The sequence below is a fragment of the Caretta caretta genome, chromosome 1, assembly GCF_965140235.1.
Source record: "Caretta caretta isolate rCarCar2 chromosome 1, rCarCar1.hap1, whole genome shotgun sequence".
Lineage (NCBI taxonomy): Eukaryota > Metazoa > Chordata > Testudines > Cheloniidae > Caretta > Caretta caretta.
The window spans coordinates 241,158,361-241,171,536 of NC_134206.1; the positions used below are offsets into that span (position 1 = coordinate 241,158,361).

Consider the following 13,176-nt stretch of genomic DNA (forward strand, 5'->3'; position numbering starts at 1 on the left):
TCTTGAAACTGAATGAGCTGTCTTATGCCTATGTATTTAGATGTCAACATATCTTCTTAGATTAAATTAGGTTTTAATGCTGGACTAGGTGACTTAATGCTAGTGCACAAGATTCTCTTACTATAGTAATGAGTCCAAATGCCATGAGCATTCTGTTAATACGGCTACAAGAACTGTTTAGTTTAATTGCTAGAAACTTGTTCACAAGGCCTGTAGGTCAATGATTATTAAGACTTGTTTACCTGTTTCATTACTAACAGCCTGTGGAATAAATTTTACTAAAGGAGAAAACATGCATTTATATTGTAAAAACAAAATCTCAGACAGCTAAAGGACTACAGTAGTTATAGTAGATGTAAGGGCAGCAAATTGGACTGTCTTCAGGCTTTATCCTTCAAGCTTTCTGTATCTCCTCTGCCAGCAGGCAATACATAATACATTTACACTGGTGATTAAATGGTGCCATAATTGTATAGTGCACATGAACATGCTCATCAGTTCAGCTAACCAGACTAAAGGATCAGCAGAATACAATCATTCTAAGCCCTGAAGAATGTCAAGACAATGCCCGGTTTAATCTTCTCTGAAAGTATAGTCCTTGTGATTTGTGCACCTAAAGAAAGAAAGAGTGAGTTATTCTAAAGTTCTTACAGTGAACACTACAAGGGTCAGCACTGATGCAGTCTCAAGGTTAAAGAGAGGAGTTTGAAATGTGCATAATCTCTAATTATAGTGGACATTTAAAGTGTTTATCCAGCCTCCCTCACTGTCCTAACTTATACCGGATAATTCATGTTAACGCTCTGCTTTTTGTAATCAATAGAGGATTTGAGTATTCTGTAATTTAAATAGGCAGGCTTGAACTCCTGTCAGTCAAAAGGTACTTTTCCCCTGTAGATTTGTAACTGTTTCAGATTTTACATTATGATCTTGATGTCAGAAGGAATATATTTCTCAATTATTTAGCACACCTCATCTGAGGCTATCACATTTCTTTGCAGTATTAAGCCACACATATCTGATGTACAGTATGGCTGTAGTAGTCACTTCACAGATTGTTACATTGGGAAAAGAGAATAAATAGCAGAGCTAGGAATAGATTTTAAATGTCAGGGTCCAACCACTCTACAATACAGACCCTACATTAATAATTTCTGTGTAGGTAGTACATGACCTCTCTTTTCTTGACTTACTAACTTACAAGGATAAGCTGATTTAGTAGAACATTGATTTCTGAATTGTAATTTTACACTGAACATCTTTTAGTCAGATGAATAGCAAAAAAAAAAAAAAACCACACACACACACAGAAATCTGAAGCCTATCTATTTTGGAGCTGTAAGTCTATTTTAATTTGCTAACACATGTTTAGCTCATAGTAGCTTGACATCTACATATTAAAAGCTATTTTAACATGATAAATCCTGTATAAATCACAATTCTGCAAAAGGGCACAAACTGACTAGTATTCTAGTGAATGCTAGCATGGGATTTCAATGGCTTTGAATATGACATTTTGTTAGAGGTCCATTGTTCAGTTTCCTACTCACCATTTAAAAATGAGGATATGAATGTTCTGTAATAAATGTGTATTTGCCATGCATTCTGCTAGATGAGAAGAGACACCCACATGCTTATGGGGCAGATTCTACATCTCCTCTTATAGCGGAGGATGGTTTCCATCTCCTCTTTAGTTATTTCAAAGTCAAACACCTTAAAAGGAGAGTGAGAGAGACAGACACACAAAATAAGATGTACAAGAGGTAAGTTTAAGTGGCTTCCAGGTAAGGATACTGCAGAGATGAGGAAGAATGCATTATAGTTGTTTAGGTGACAGAAGGAACACAACTTCATGAGCAAATGTTACAATGAATGCCCACATTTCTGAGTGGGTAATAAAATATATGAACCAAAATTTTAAATGTGGGGTACCTAAAGACAGGCATATAAATTAAGTTGCCTGATTTTCACAGTTTCAACTCTTAATTTAGTCAAAGGGACTTGTGATGTCTCTGCCAGTGCTCAGCACCTGTGAGTATCAGGTCACTTAATTTATATGCTGAATTATTAGTGCCATGTTCCAAATTTTGGCCTTGAATTATGAAAACCGCTCTACAATACAAAACGGCATGATTCTACCCACTAGGTTCTTATATTATAATTTAGGATGTCACTAACCAGTCAACTCACTGATCAGATCAATTTTTATTTTATTTTGCTGAAAAAGATAGTTCAGGTAGACTTTCAAATGTTTACAAATGAGGGATAATTCAGAGGAAGGAAAGATATGTTTGCATGGCCTGATCCTCCAAACCATTACTCGGGCCATCTCTCTTGTGTTCAGTGGGATATTTACTTTAGTATACGTACTGCAGTGTTTGGCCCTTCATTAGTGGTAACCACAGTGTAGCCTGTGTTAGTACTTAAGAATTGTTGTAGGTATGAGTGACTGATTTAGCTTCAGATATGTGGGTGTTACCTCAAAGAGGTGACAGCGTTAATGAGAATTCTATTTATTTTAGTTGTTTCCAAATTCTTAGTTGTTATGTGGTTATCGGAGCCTAGAAGAATCAACTGAGTATGGGGAAATCATGTACATTAAACAAAGGGATTCAGGTGTTTTGGAATGGTCTAGCATTGAACTGACATGATGCTGGAGAGAGAGAGACCATTTTTTGAAACAAAGTAGTATATGTAATCAGGCAACTCACTAATAGAATTTTAAATCAAACTGTTAGGTCACCTCTTCCAGAGGGAGGATTTGGTTTCACATTTATTTATTTGCTGGCTGTTCTAATGAAGTAAGCTGAGTGGTTGCCATTTCAAAAAAAACTTCAGCATTTACCATGTTATCATATAGTCATATCTGAGAGACCCCAGTTATTTCCTGTTCTAAATATAAGGGAAAACAGTGATATTGGTAAAGTAAAGCAGGTTTCCTGTATAAACTTGCAACAGGACCTATAAGTATCTTATCTGCAACATTACCTTAAAATTCTCCTCAATGCGATGTGGAGTGACAGACTTGGGAATTACACTCACATTTCTTTGGATGTGGAACTGGATCAGAACCTACAGCAACAAATCAGAAATGTGGCAAATTCAGAAGACAATGCCATGCCTACCTTCACATTCAATAGTGAATAAATCCCCTAGATCAAAGAGTTACCACAGGAGGAAACAATGTAGCAGAGCCACCCTAATTTTTGCACATAGTCATTTATTACTAGTATTCATGAGACCAAGATGGCAACTATTGACTGCCACTGACTGAAAAGATTGACTAATGGTGATGCATATGAAAGATGTAGCTACCCCTTTCTAGCTAATGCCCTCAATTTCACACAGTTTAGTGGTCAGTAATCTTTCCCCATCCCTTCAGTAATGCAGTCATATTAAAAACAAATATTTAAAGCAACATGCTACAAAGGAAACATAACAGGGAGCAGAATTGGGCACAACTCCTTTGTGAAAGATGTTAGCCAGCATAAGAGGATGACACTTTAGAAAGGAAAAAACTGTTGTACAATGAGTCTGTACCTGAGCTGAGGTTTTGCTATACTTAGCTGCAATTTCCCTAATCTTCCAAGAGGAAAAAGTCCTCAGACTTGGGCCAACAAAAATAAAGAGTAGACACTTTGATGGAAAAGATAATTGTGTTTTTCCACCACTAAACATCATAGGGTTCATAAGATAGTTGGTAATTTAGGAACAAAAGAATGTATGGCATACTTTAATTCACCCCATCGCATTGCTCCTTTCCCTCCAAACATCATTCTTCACATTATTTTATCATGAGTAGGCATCTGTGAATAGCTGAGTTTTGCATAGAAGTTAGATATAGCTTGTTCCAATATACTCCAATAAGATGTTCTATAGTCTAGGATTTAGCACCGAGAATTCCTTCCCTCTGACTCCCAAGAATTTCATCCTTCATGATCCCAGTTTCCCTTGTAGGTAATGGATGGAGAGTGGATGTCTCTGAGGTAGTCTAGCGGGTTTGAAGATTAGAACCAGAGACAATCTCAAGCTCATCATATGTTTGTTACAATGAATGCATGAAACTGATGTTTTCATGACAGGTGTTTGATTATGATTTTGTAATCTTTCATTAAGTTGTTAAAGAATGTTAAATAAATTTATCAGAATTCAGCTAAGAATTTTCTTCACCAGTTCACAAAATGATTGCTTGTTTTTCTATTAAAATACATAAATTCAGTTAGACTGAGTCCCACACATTAATCCAATAAGAGATTAATGGTTTCTATGTAATTGTGCAGATTTAAGAGAAATTTTGAGGTTTTGTAATCTACAATAATTTATCAATTTTCTTCATTTTTATTTCATCCAGCTATGGTAATATACAAATATTAGTTTATTGAAATCACTCCTAAAAAGAAAAACAAGATACAGAAAACATTCTTACCAAAGCCAGTTAGGAGCTCCAAGGGGACAGTATGCAGTGACAGCAATCCCTTGGGACTGGCAATACTTAACCAGCTCTTCCTGAGGAAGGTATGGGTGGCTCTCGAGCTACAAGCATGAACACTAAGTTTACGCAGAGGCAGACTGTACTACTGCTTTTCAGAGTACAGACACTGTGGTGACTTACTGAAAGATATATAATAGCACAAGCTTCTCCATAGAATATATCCCCACTAACCTCCAGAAGATAGCTTCTTTTGGAACTAGTCAATATATAGTAGAACCTTAGAGTTACAGACACCTCAGAAATAGAGGCTGTCCATAACTCTGAAATGTTAACTCTGAACAAAACATTACAGACTTCAGTCACCGGGGAGTTGGGGCTACAGGCGCAGGGTGGGGATGGGGGTCAGGGCTTCTGACCCTAGGGGCCATCAGGGCTCTTGGCAGGGGGCTCAGGGCTTCTGCTCTCTGGAAACATCGGGGCTCAGGGCTTTAGACCTGGGGGGAGCATTGGGGCTTGAGGCTTCAGTCCCACCTCTCTGTTCCTGGCTTCAGCCTCGTGGGGGGCATCAAGGATCAGAGCTTCAGTCCCACAGGAGTTGCCAGGCATCGGGGCTTTAGCTATGGGGGGGAAATGCTGGGGCTGAAACTGGTGCTCCCCTCATAGCTAGAGCCCCGGCAACTCACGCAGGGCTGAAGCTGGGAATGGAGTTACAGGGCTGAAGCCCCAAGCCCCACTGCTCCCCGCAGTCTAAAGCCCTGAGCTCCGGTGCTCCTGAGGGTCAGAAGTCCCCAGCCGCCCTCCCCCACACCCTACGGCTGCAGCCCCAACTCCCCTCCCCTCCACCCAGTGGCTGAAGTCATGAGCCCCAGGGCTAAAGCCCGGAGGCAATACAGTATTTGCTGGTGTTTGGGGGGGGGTGTTCTTTTTGTCTTTTTTTGGTCTCCGCTACTGCCTGATTGATGACTTTAGGTTTCACAGGGTGGCCAGTTGACTGGTAAGTCCATCACTCTGGTGTTCATATCTTTGAGGTTCTATTGTACTTTAAATTATCTAAAGGTACTCCTCCTGCAAGGAGTAGTTAAAGAACTGACTTGCTTTGTACTTTTAGTTTCTTGTGATCTAAAATTTCTTATTGTACACAACCTCCATCTCATTGTTGATTAAGCACAACCTTGTGCTAAGCTTGCTTCCCCTCGGTAATATGCCACAGAGTGACTGATTTGGGGCAACTAAACCAGCTTTTCACAGGTGTTCACTAATTGTGTATTTTTTATTTTTAATGCGGTTGAAATGTTTGGGTTTCCATTTTGACCTTATCACCATGGAACATTTCAATTTTTTGTTTCAGAATAACTTTTTATTTCAAAAATTTTTATTTTACATTTTTATATTTTTTTATTTTTTATTTTTATATTATACCAATTACCAGATCAGTTACCAATTAGAATAACAATTACAAATGATCAGTTAGAATAGCAAAGAGTACTAGTTACCAAACCATTTAGAATACCAATTACCAAGCAAACTAACAATTAGAATACTATTTAGCAATTAGAATATCAATTTTAAAAAACAATTATCAATTTATAATATAAAATAAAAAATTAAAATACATTAAAAATCAAAATAGAAACAATGTCTCAATTTACCTGAAACTAATTTTTTTTCAGAAATTTTATTCTGTGAGCAATTTTGAAATTTGAATTTAGAACAAAAAAAAAATGTTAAATGTCTGAATTTCCCACAGGATGGAAATTCCAAGTTTTGAAAAACTCTACTTATAGGAATCAGAGAAAAACTCATTAAATGGTCCATTCTGTCCATTAACCAATTACACCCTTCTCAAACATACACAGACACACATACAAGTCACATCTTCTACCTGCAGCATCCTTCAGACAAGTGTTCTGCCAACACTAATGAGTCTGTAAGCAGCCACCTGGTTATTCACTGGTTTGTATTTTAAATCAGGTTTGTTCAAGAGCCTCTTTATCTGTTCACAGTTAAAGTTGGAGATTCCATTGGATTTTGCCAATCCTGCATCCACCAGCTTTTCCATAGCCTAAGGATACAAGAAAATCAGACATTCTATATAACCAAGGGCTCATCTATACAGGGAAATTGACTGGCATAGCTATTCTGGAATAACTCCCCCTGTGAACACACTATTCCAGAATAAAAGTAATTTTATTCCAGAATAATTAGCCTGCTCACAAAGCTGAGTAATAATTCTGGAATAATGTCACTTTTCTTTCAGAATTATTCCAGAAAAGTTATGCAAGTCAGTTTCCCCATGTAGACATACATGGCACAAAGTGTTCGTGGTCTTATTGTTAACTTGCCTATTTTCTTTCACAAAACCAAATGATAAACCAGGTAGTTGGACCTGCCAAATACATCATGTTTTGCAGGTCCCAGAGTCTAGCTGAGAAAGGGGATACACAAAAAATAGCCCACTGCATCCTTCTTTTAGGAGGCAGAGACATTCTCTTTTAAGAACAGTTTTCTTTTTGTGCTTGTTATCATTAGTATCAGCCTGCAGTTTCCTTTTTATTCCTGTAAGTCACCAATAAGACTTGATTAATTTCCTGTCTGACAGAATGGAGAAAAGGACAAGATTCCCAAGTGTTCCTTCTAAATCTGGTGACTTACTATCTCATTCTCCTTTCTCCTGAAGGCTTGGCTGAGCACACACAGTTCCTGTTGCCACCCTCATCTAATAGCATTTCTGACAGAAACAAAGGGAATCTCAATTAATCAGTTAACCCACCTCCCATGTGTCCAGAAAATCTGTGTCACTTGGAATGATCATGCTGTTCTCATCTGCAGGAAACAGTTCTTCTCTGGCCTGTCATTGTAAGATAGACATAGATATCGTCCATGCTGAATTATCTATTGGGGTTTTTTGTTTGTTTTTCTTTAAATCTGCAAGTGAGTGAAGGTGGATTTATACAGGGTGTCCTGACTTGAGCTTTGAGGGGCAAAAAGAAGGAAAAAAGAATAACTCTTATTAAAGTAATTAGTTTATGAGCAGACTGGCACCATGCCAATCAGTGTGACTTGCAACTACAAGCAGAGGAAGGACAGAAGCTTATCAGTGCTTCTGTCAGCTTGTAGGAGCTCTCTGGAGGTTGACAGAACAGTCCTGCAGTAGGGAGCTGAGGACTTAGCTATCTTTCCAGTAAAGATAGAGATAGATAAGCATTCAGAACATAGACATCATCAGACAGGAATATTGTAGAATATTATAGACAGCCAAATGACTAGATATTATGAGCCAAGACACCTGGATTTGATTTGGATCAATTACTCTCTAATCTAGAAGGGCTGGAAAAAGGAAGAAAATAAGAATGACAAAAAGACTACATTACAGTGTCACAGTAGCACAGCTGCAGCATAGACATACCATAAGAATGACCTTGCAAGATAGCTACTGCCTTACCAGTCCAGGGCAGCACTACTTTCTGGAGGATCCTGGGAGTGGCACCAATACACTCTGAAGAAAGTCTAGTCTTCTTTGCCTGGTTAGAAGATAACTATGGCATGACTGCTAAGAAGAGGAAATTGCCTCCCTAGGACTCTGACAGAAAGGCTTAGAAGAGTTAAAATCACAGTACCTTGAATCCCATGGGCCAGTGCATCAGGTAGAGGTCCAAATAATCCAATTTCAGTGCAGCAAGCGTATTCTGGCATGCTCCCTTCACCATGGATTTCTCATGAAATGTGCACCATAGCTAGAGAGAGAAAACTAAGCATGACAGTTGACTTCACAGGCAAATGACAGTATTAAATATCCCCAGAAAGACAGTCACACCTACCAGAGGCAGGTCTGGGAATATTATGCCATTCATCTATAGGGGAGGTGGCACTGATGGGTATATTATTGCAGTTAATTTTGTCACTGGCAGTACACTTGACTAAATTAGGATTCTGCCAGATTAAAATATAGTAAAACATCACCAGTTAAGTCAGCAATTAAAGAAAATAATGCAAAAATGCAAGATTGGTGAAGACCCACTCACAAGTTTTCCAGTAGGTAGAAAACAATTTCTTTTTCTTACCCTTGTTGCTGCTGGGGAGAAAACCTAACATACAAGAGTTAATAAATTCAAACCTGCAGCAGGAATGAGCAAGAATATTGTAGCCATGCTTTCTTCCTCAGGGTCACTGAAAGAAGAGGCTGAGTTCCTGCTCTATTGCTGGCAAAAGAGGAGTACACAGAAAAGTGCATTCTAATCAACCATGGATTTTTAAGAGTTTCTTTTTTCCTTCCCTCCATCCCCTTTACTTGACTACTGGAATAAAGAAAACAAAATTAATAAATAGTGGATACAGTATTAAGGGGTTCATTTCCTGACTAGCTTTACTCCATGGAGCCTGCCCTTTGCATTATGTGTTCTTTGTCTCTTTTCCTCCCAGTCATCAACCTGACCCCATACTTAGACTCAGGTGAACCAAGGCTGTACCTTACCCTTACTGACAACAAAGAGGTCCTCCCGTGTCACAACTCCCTCCTCAATTTTCTCTTGGATCGCATTCCCTATTTCATGTTCATTCTGGTACACATAGGCACAGTCAAACTGGCAGTATCCAACATCAATGGCAAACTTCACTGCCTCTCTCACTTTCCCAATGGGGGACTGAAATGAAAAGAGAAAGCCAGAAATTTAAATATCTGGAAAATATTTCCAGCTTTCCAGTGTGATAATGGTTCATCCTCCCCTAAAATCATGTAGTATTAATCCAGTAGTATTTGAGTGATCCGGATTTGATTCCCATTTTCAGTGTGCTTTATGGAACAAAACAACCAGTGACAAACTTGAGTCTTAAGCCACCTGTGATTGGCACTCACAGATTATGGTAATAGGCACCCAAGAAATACCATAGACAGGTAAAAAGAAAAGGAGTACTTGTGGCACCTTAGAGACTAACCAATTTATTTGAGCATGAGCTTTCGTGAGCTACAGCTCACTTCATAGACAGGTAGGACAAGATAGATACAAGACTGTACCATGCCATATGCATCTATTTAGGGTGAAATCTGCCCAGATGGCCAATCACGTAGATCAAGAGGGTGCGCAAGAAAGGGGCAAATCTCAAGGAATGGGAGTCAAAGTAAGGTATGGTAATCATATTGCTCAACATTTATTTGGAAAACACAATAACAGACTCCAAGATCTGTACATGGAAACTGTGCAAGAATTCTTTAGCCCATTCCCTACAACGTAAGTACATGTTCCTGGAGACATCAGACTGAGAGTGTGGAGGAAGGAAAACATGATACAAGAATTCTCCAGTCCTCCCTGGCTGAAAGTTACTGGTCATTCGAGGAATGCCCTCCAGGAGATTCTCCACATCCCTGTTGGAAACCTTCATTCACCTGCTTAACATTTCCTTTGCAGCCAGTCATTCTAAGAGTGAGAAATTGACAGGATAACTTTTGAAGAGCTCTGCTAAACTGACCATAGGAATCGATGTTGAGATACTTGGAATCAACACCTGGAATTAAGTTATAATTTGCCAAGACAGAAAAAGAGGAGAAACCAGTTTTAAGGTGGGGTTTTGGGAAACACGAGGAAAGACATAATCACTGGAAATCCTCTTGACTCCTGGACATAAACAAATCTGCTATTGAGGAGATGGGACAGGAGGCATATGTAGATACAATGCAAAACATTATAGAAAGTGCCACTCTCTGGATAAGGCACATAGTTTAGGATTCATTATCAATATGAAACCACATAACTTTCTTGGCTGGAAAAGAACACTGAAAATTTGTTTGACAACCTTATATCAAGTCAAGTGGAAAGAGGGGAGGCATCTCAAGTAAGAACTTGCAGCAAAAGCAGAGCTACACATTCCTACATTTAATGCATTATAAGATTAACAATATAATCACTGATCACTTTTTTTAAGCACATAGTTCTGAGTCCTACTGATCAAAGGCTGCTTGCTTGGTTGGGGCGCTGGGTAATGTTGGTGGCCTGTGACATACAGGAGGTCAGATTAGATGAGCTGGTGGTCTCTTCTGGCCTTAAATTCTATTACTCTTTTTAAAAAAAACCCTACCTGGCTTCTTGCATGGGGTAGAAAAATAAGCAGGAACCAGTTATCCCTTCTGGTGAATATCTACTTTTTGAATGACTCTTACAGCCTGAATTCATCTCATTTCTTGCATAAGATTCATTAACTGCAGCTCCTTCAGCAGCGTGGGAAAGCTAGCTGGCATATGTAAAAGTGGCAGCATGCCAAGATGTACCAGTCTCTTTGTGGCCCCCTGCTGGAGGCCCCTCAATCCTACCACCACCCCACCCCAGGAAGGAGCAGTAAAGGTGGGTCCCCTAGAGCTGCCTAGAGAGGCTGCCTAGAAGTAGCCAATCAGAGTCCAGCAGTCTCAAATAAAAGGAGCTACAGGGGCTGAATAGGTCAGTTCATGGCTGGGGCTAGAGGGAACTTTGGCCTCAGGGAGCTTGATGGGCTGTATTTGCTTAAACCCCGGAGGGTGAGAGGACCTGTGAGCTCTAGCCCTAAGGTAATGGATGGTAGTAAAGAGACCAGGTGGGAAGAGGCCCAGGGAATTAATTAAAGGAGGCAGGGGTATGTGACTGCTGTTTATAGGGTCCTTGGGTTTGGACCTGGAGTATTTGGTGGGCCCAGGTCCTGCCAGTGGCAAAGTGGTGTAAACCCTAATAAAGGGCTGGATTAAAAAGGACCTGAAGACCTTGGTGAGGGCTTACTGTTGAACTCTTTGCTACTCTGGAGGGGGTTCATCCATTTGACTGTGGTACTTGGCCAGAGAGCTGAGCCATTGAAGACCTGCCTAGCAAGGTCAGCAATCTACAAAGGGTGCCAGGAGCAGGGGGGAAAAGAGACTGAAGTGCCACACCAGCTGACAAGAAGCAGTCAGGAGGTGAGTGCCCTTGTCCCAGTCAGTCACTATACAATGGGGTTCTCAAACTGGAGTTTGGGACCACTTGGGGGGTTGTGAGCTGTCAACCTCCACCCCAAACCCTGCTTTGCCTCCAGCATTTTTAATGGTGATAAATATTAGTGTTTTTCATTTATAAGGGGGAGTTGCACTCAGAGGCTTGGTATGTGAAAGGGGTCACCAGTACAAAAGTTTGAGAACCACTGCTATACAATATGCTGTACAGGATCTAGGATCTGCTGTACTAAAGTGCAGTGTGGAAGACAAAGCTTTTTGTGAAGAAGCAAAACGTGTGATCCTTCTCATTGTGTTAGCTGGTGGAGCAATGCGGGAGACAGGATTGGCGATTTGTTCCCTGGTTACACAACTCTGCAATGAGACATTCAGAGAATAATCCCTTGTATTATATTACATTGTGTACCTGCATTACAACAGGATCTTTCTTTACATAGTCACGCTGTACTCAAATTGAAACTCCTGTATTCAGTAAGTACAAAGAGATACAGTTGAGGTTGCTGTGGGAACATTAATACTGAATAATCTTGACAAAATAACCCTCGTGATTTGTGTGGAAATAAACAGTGAATTTTTCATTGCATTTAGATAGGGGCTTCTTACATCAAAAAAGCTTTCCAGTCAGCCTGACCCACTTATCAGGTTCATTCGAAGATTTCAACAAAGAATGAGGAGTACTTGTGGCACCTGAGACTGACTAATTTATTTGGGCATAAGCTTTTGTGGGCTAAAACCCACTTCATCGGATATGCCACAAGTACTCCTCATTCTCTTTGATACAGACTAACACAGCTACCACTCAAACTTGTCAAAGATTTCACAAATCATCACTGATAAATCATGTTACAATCCCATGCTTGCAATAATGAGTTAAGGGGGTATCATCCTGAGAGATACTGGGCATGCACAATTAGCACTGGAGTCAAGGGGAGCTGAAGGCACTTAACACCTTTTGTGATTAGACCCACACAGAGGTGGGCAATTAAAGTATAAACATAAGTACAACTCTTTTGACACACATTCTTTCTATATTTTTCCCCTTCAGGCACTGCTCATTCTCAATGTAACATTTTACAGAGTTTTAATAAAACATGGGGCTGAACATCTTTTATCTTCTAATGTTGCAGTTTTTTGTGAGATTTGTCCATTTTGCCTACTTCTTGGAAATTAACTTAAATAGGCTCTTAAAAACCTTCTCCTGCACCCCAAAGCAGCAATGTGAGATACTACAGTTCCTTTTTGTTTGGAAAGTACCATGCAGAAATAGGGTGCTTTATAAATCAACATCCAAATAGTTTGTACAAAGTTCCATTTGTAAATCCAGTTTGATTTTTAATTACAGTAGATGATACTTAAATTAATTCTAACAGATTAACATGGAATAGTAAAAAAAAAATCACATTAAGCAGTTTTCAGGGGCATCGAAAGGCATCCAAAGGCAAATCTCCACATAAACACCACACATTCACTCTCAAAAGATTTGACAAGTACTTAAAGCTGTAACTGAACAGTCACACCTGCAGAATTTCAAGAGACCATAAGCTCCAGGTAGGAGTTGCATTCTCTTGGTGAGACAGCTGCAACAGGCTTGATGACCTGTAGCAGTTTCATTGCATCATGCTTAGAACAAGGCTAGTTTGTAACCTTTATGTGTACGGTGCCGGAGTAGTTGGGTCTCATCATTACCTGCCAGTTTCCTAGTCCCAGGATAAGCATCTTTGCTTTTGTGCTCAGTTCCACGTAGGTTGTCATGGCTTGTCTGTTCTAATTCCCTTTGGAATGCAACACAGTAAAAAAATGG

At 39.6% G+C, this 13,176-nt stretch overlaps 1 pseudogene; it reads right to left on the reverse strand.

Moving 5' to 3' along the window:
- Positions 1 to 336: 336 nt before the first annotated feature.
- LOC125625928 (aldo-keto reductase family 1 member B1-like) lies at positions 337 to 13,149 on the reverse strand (annotated as a pseudogene).
- Positions 13,150 to 13,176: the final 27 nt, after the last annotated feature.